Genomic DNA, 6,384 nt, shown 5'->3' with positions numbered 1-6,384 from the left:
TGACTAGGACAAGAAACCATACCATTAAAACTGCAAAAGGAGTGCCTGTTCCAGCAGTGCACATTGAACGGTTGGATACTAAAGCCTGAAAATAGACTGATATGAATGTGCACTGCAATGTTGTGTCAGCCTGACGAAACGACACAGCATTTTAGTTTGTTTAAGTGCAAAAATAACACTGGCAGTCGCTGCGAAAATGTGGCAAATAATGGCTTTCACAGATAAGTACACCATATACCGAAACCACACAGCATATTAGTCTATGTTTATGTGTAAAATTAGCACTGGCAGGCCCTGCAAAAATGTGGCAAACAGTGGTTTTCATAGAGCAGTACAGCATATATCGTACAAAGTTGAAAAGCTTGTATGTCGTTGTAAGGAAGCAATTTTGAGATCAGAGCCAATATTCTAATTAGGGTGAGAAATACAAACCAGACCGACACACGCAATGACTAAAAAAAGAGATTTAGCCCAGGAGCTCCTATGTAATGCACATAAACAGTAAAATAGTTTTTTTCGGCAACTATGGAATCAAATTTGATGAGGTTTGATACATTTAAAAATGTTTAATTCATAGTTTTACATTAAAACCATCCATATTTATTAAAATTTGCTGAAAATAGCAAAACTTGAAGGAAAAGGACTTAGTTTGCAACTGTAAAAAAATAAAGAACTAGCACAAGTTCGTTAATTCTGTAAATTTTCCTACTCAAATACATCCAAAATACAGAAATACTTTTGAGACAACCACAGCACTAATTTGAAGTTTGTGGCATTTGAGAATTCAACTTGTTGCAGGAAGAACTATTTGGCAGGTTTAAGAAAAATAACACCACAAAGCTTACTAATCCCCGTCTCTGTGCCAGAAAGAGATATCACAGTTCTGCAGACTCCATCTGCTATGTCTAAAGTCAACAAACTTTATATATGAATTTACAGCTTACATGAAATTGTTGCAATGTTTGAGAGTTTCGCACATCTAATCATAAATTAGTGATTGTATATTAGAGCAGCATATGGTATCTCTAATTTGCCAGATTAAATTATGGTATTAGGTCCAACAGAAATGTGATCTCATTTTTTAGTTATGAGTAAGATTTGTTAACCTTACTGCTCTGTTTCTTCAAAATTTGCAGTTTTCATGAATTCGTATCAAAAGCAGACTAGTTGTCTGAAAATGTTTTATCATGGTACTGTGCTACGTGAATTATGCTTTTTCAAATAACATGTTTACTTTGATGCAATGATATTTCTTTATTTTATCTGATTCCTTGCTGAAAAACTGCACAGTATTCACGAGATATGAATAAATAAATATTAAGTGAATAAGTAAACAAATAAATATTGCGCTTTGTCTTATCATTCCACCACCAGCATGACCTGTATGGAGCTTTGGCTACTGCTCACATGTTGCAAGTTCATTCTTACATGATCACCTGCTATTTCACTTCCCAGGAAAGGAGCGAGGAAGGGCTAGTTTTTGGCCTCATTTGGTCCATCTAGTAACGGCGACGCTGGAACCTGGAAAATACAATTGAAATTAATTTTCAAAAGGTGTAATGAACATTCAGCCATAATGTATTAGCAGGCACAAACATGCCACAAATATCTATATAGTTGTAGCATTATGCTAAGTTTCATTTCAGTATTTCAGAAAAAAATTATAACAGAAAAGTGGCAGAACACCCCACCTCCCCACCACTCTGCCAAACAGCGGCAGTTCTTTTGAGAATCATTTTTGACAATATCTTTACTTTCCCAAGATACTGTGACATCAGCACTGGGCCAATGTGCCTGGCAGTAGAATATCATTGCTGATGACAAAAAGCATCTCCAAAAGACAACAGCCTAGTCACACATTAATCTCATCTTGCAATGACAACACATTCCCCATTTATAAGATAAGCAAGCAGGAACACCCATGAGCTAAGAGTCCTTTACAGACGTCACACTGTGCATAGGAAACAAATTTTTTGAAAAGAAGGGAATGACCTACAGGCTTCTATTGCTGAGCGGTAGACAAAATTAATATTCCATCCGCTGTTAGCCATAGTTGGTATGTCCTATGCTTAATATGCCAATAATAAATTTCTCACATGGAGCTTGAGCAATCATGATGATGCATGTAAGTATCCATTGTATGGGGAACAATAATGTTTTAAGTTGTTTTCGCAAATTATGATGGATAACTGCCAATTAGTGGTATTTGGAACACAGTCGCAGTGTCACTGTCAGATACAATGGACACAGTATATTCGTGCCTTTTGAGTTATTGAAACAATTAGTTTCTAATCTAGTACAGGTATGTACACTGATATGTATCCTAAATGCAATGATAAGACTTCCCAATTGCAATTGAAAAGTTAATTCAGTTTTAATTAAAAAGGGTCCTTCTTCCAACATGGCATGTGAAAAACATAAAACAAAAATTATACTAATCATGTCTCTTTGAAAATTGATTGCATAACTGCTCTGTAGGTGAAGCAGAAAATTTAACAAGAAATAACGTGCCTAAAACTAGTTGCAACAAACAAATTTGTTCCTACGAAGGTTGCAGACAATTCAGTAAACAGATTGTGACCCAGTCTTTTTATGTGGCATTCCTCAGCGAATTTGTTGGTCAATTGGTTGCCGCAGCTGAACAAAACAGATGAACAGTCTAAATCTGGCGTGCAGCCCCAGTCCCATCGGTGCATGGTCAAGTGGGACGAACATACTGATCCGGGGAGTGAATTATGGTGCTGTCTTAGGCACGTGTTGAGGCACCGGCCAATCTGCTGCATGTACATTTGACCAAATATACACATGATCACAAGAATAGACTACACTACCTCTGACAGACACAAGACAAATTTAGTGGTATCTAAGCAAGCCTTTCTTGTCGGGGTGCCTATATGCACAGCAGTGTGCAAGAGAATTGAGAAAGGCAAGCAGGCAAGGGAGGCTTGCTCGGTGAAAGATACCACCAAAATTGGCGTGTGTGTCACAGGCAGCGTACTGTATCCCTTTCACATGTGGTCAAGCGTACAATCGCCCAATTTTTTAACCTGAACGCGCGAGCATCGACCGGCCAGTCGATAAAGGACAAAAAAGCAGGTGGGGTGGGGTCCGGTTGCCGGAACAGCCTGGCAGAGGGAAGCTGCATTGGACTGTGCATTGCGCGCACGCGCGTATTCTCGCACACTTCGCCGCTGTACTCCGTTATACGGCGCTTATCGACTGGCTGGTCGATGCTCGCGCGTTCAGGTTAAAAAATTGGGCGATTGTACATAGGGCAAACTGGCCGGTATCGTATGTGTATAAGAGACCACCATATTTCATTCAAAAGACCAGTATGGTCATCCAACTTGGCCGTACATTTCCACAACGGGGCTTCATGTTGGATTGCAATCGTTCGTCTGTTTTCATCCACTGTAAAAATTGACAAGTGAAATCGATGAGGCATACCACATATATAGTAAGACGTGTGGGTGAGCCACCATTTTTAATGCAACAAACAAAAAAGGCATCCTGTGTAGGTCACAAGGTATCCATATCAGTCTGTGCCTATGTACTACTGAAGTAAATGCAGCATAGTAAATACTGACCATCATATTAATTTTCAAGAAATTAAAGCTCACCAAATGTGTATTTCGCAGTGGCTGTTACTAAGGGAACAGAGAAGTAACTGTAAAGATATCAATGATAAACAAAGGTGTGCACACTACGTGCTTAGACCTGTGACATATTTAGTCCACTACACTTCAAATTCCTACATGCACAGAAAACTGCACGAGATTGTAGCACAAACAGAAAAAAAATTATGCAAATAAGGGGTACAGCATAGGAAATAGTTTTCAAAGAATAAAACCACAATAAAAAGTCATAAATACACTACGTACAAAGCAAAAATTATATTTAACTTGCAGGTAAGCAACTTACGCAAAAGAAATACTAAACATCAGGAAATGTTAGGTATAGTTTTATACAGAACACAATAATGTGGGCATAATGGCTATGCACACAAATAAGTAGCAAGTTCAATAAGGTTGCATAAATATTTAGTCTCTTTAGTAAGCTGCAGTATGAAATGTGTTGACAAAATTCACCATGAATGACACCAAGCCCCCTTTTTGGAACACATACATTTCATACACACCTGGCATGACCATCCAGATCACACGCCATGCTGCTGCAGCCATATATCCACAGGGTCTGCATTTCTGGGGGCTCCTCGATCTTGTAGTTTATGTTGTGGGTCACGGCCTCGCCACTACAAAATGAGGTCTATGTTAGCTTATAGCAGTGGCACAATAAAGCTGTGATATCGTGAAAACATGCAATCAGCAACTAAAAGGGTCATGAAAACAATGTCTGCACTAATGTGGAAAGAGAGCAAATGCTTGAAATTATCGAATGTCATGACAATAGGGACCTCTACATCAAATAATGTTTTGGACGCGCCGCAGCAGCAGATTACAATCTAATCTTAATGTTTTTTACATTACTTAGTATAGGCAACGTTCCCCTGTCATGTTTAGTTAAGTCAGTTATGTCAACACATCTTGTCTTGGAAATAAAGCTGTACTAGTAGCAAGCTGTGATTGGCTTACATTTTTTCCCTAGAACTGTTCGTTAGCCAAAAACCTCGTAAGCAGAGATTGTGCACAACGTCGAAGCATTTATAAGTGAGGAAACGTCATTTAAATCGATGAAGAGGTAGACGGGTCGTTACTATGCAACTTTAGCAGACAGGCGGGAGCTCACGCACAGCTGCACAAGGTGAACACGATTTCCGAAACTTTTCTCAGCGGAAGCAAACGCTTATCAGGATTATCAATTCCGCACTGTGGCAATAGAGTTGCGTACACAATTTTTACAACCAGCGCGTAGCAAGTATCAGCACAGGGTTCACTGTTGACGTGGGTGTTCCACTTGCTACGTTCGCAAGGCACTCTATACAGACACGGGAAGCACACACAACACGGATGAACGCACGTGTAGTTGGCGAGCACGATTGCTTACCGTTTCAACAGTACGGCGAGGTCGAAAGGCGCTCTCCAAGTTTCCAGTGATGCGTCTGCGATGTTACTTGCAGCAAACAAGCCGCTGGGTAGTAGACGAGCTGAGGCACGCTAATAATACGCATTACTTCTTTGCGCCGTCCACCAAGCTTTCCACGACAACCAGCGGAGACAAAGGGAACGCACTCCACGGCATGAAAATCGTTGGTCCACATTTAGCTGGCGCGCCACGCATACGGCGTGCTTACAGCGAGACTCAAGCCATCTTCTGGCACTTTCGTGCTCGCGAACTACGTCTCATTTCATTACAGCAAACCTAATAACACACGATCAAACAAACACATCGATGCAGCTCGCACAACAACCGTTGAAGACGGAGCAATTACAACACGCCGTATCTTCGTATTCTACCTGTCGCGTTGAATACGAAAATACCGGCGCTGCGAGCGCCGTCTGTATAATAGTGCGGCTGTTGTGGCCTCCGTGATTCCTACAATAATACCCACTACAGCAGGTTTTGTGCCGTTTTGGGCCGAACTACATACATATGTTGCTAGGCAAGAGGAAACATTGACATGCTCATATTGTGTGCTATAGTTTAGGGCAGAAATAAATTACATGCAGTATTCTTGCTTTTGAATCGCTTATGCCACATGTCAGCAAAAAGCATGGCCTTCAAGATCCGGACAATTTACCCTGCGTAAGCTATTGCTGGGGTGTGATTTTAACGATTTCAACCTCGGTCACTGGCCTTAAAACCCTAACTGACTTTATGCGCAGCCGTTACCTGCACTACATGCGCCCTCACTTCGTTTCTCATTGAAGTAACTTCCTGCTGTCGTTTAAATGTAGCCCAGAAATTGTCCACAGAACCTCGGAGGTACACATGTGCAGTGTGTGATGTTTCCGTGCGCTTGTGTCCGTCGCACAGCAACATAATTTATATACGATGATTTTTAATTTTACCCGTGAGGCACAGCTAACGCTTATGTGTTCCCTATCTTGCTTTCGTGGCGACGTGCTTATCATGCGCGGATCGCGCTCATGTGGTCCGTGACTTTTCAAGATTCCTTGAAAAAAAAAAATCGTTTCTGCAGCGTGCATTTGTCGCATTTGAGTGGTGTGTGCCAGAAATGTGCGGCGGCGTTCGATGTGTTTCCGCCCCAAGTGCTGCAGTCACTGCATGCCAGCAAATAGATATGACGCGATTGCTAAGGCGCAGTTTTGCTTAGTGTTTCTTGGTATACATCTTTGTGATTTGCCTGCATATGCGATATAAACGACAATGCGCGCTTCCGTTATATTTCTTTGGTTTTCCTAATTTCGATTAGTGTGATGTTTGCCTTCGTCAATGAGTGTCTTTTTAACGATGCTCTTACTT

General features: G+C 41.0%; 1 long non-coding RNA gene across 2 annotated transcripts; it reads right to left on the bottom strand.

Annotated features, from left to right (window-relative positions):
- Positions 1-579: 579 nt before the first annotated feature.
- LOC142583374 (uncharacterized) lies at positions 580-5,422 on the bottom strand. 2 transcript variants are annotated; one of them, XR_012828610.1, is made up of 3 exons: positions 5,005-5,422; positions 4,126-4,252; positions 580-1,521 (listed from the first exon to the last, which is right to left on the bottom strand). It is a non-coding gene; the product is annotated as an uncharacterized LOC142583374 (long non-coding RNA). The 2 variants fall into 2 exon arrangements; XR_012828609.1 differs by having other exon boundaries at positions 4,139-4,252; positions 5,005-5,421.
- Positions 5,423-6,384: the final 962 nt, after the last annotated feature.

Source organism: Dermacentor variabilis, chromosome 5 (assembly GCF_050947875.1).
Source record: "Dermacentor variabilis isolate Ectoservices chromosome 5, ASM5094787v1, whole genome shotgun sequence".
NCBI lineage: Eukaryota > Metazoa > Arthropoda > Arachnida > Ixodida > Ixodidae > Dermacentor > Dermacentor variabilis.
This window is presented reverse-complemented; position numbering and strand designations above follow the sequence as displayed.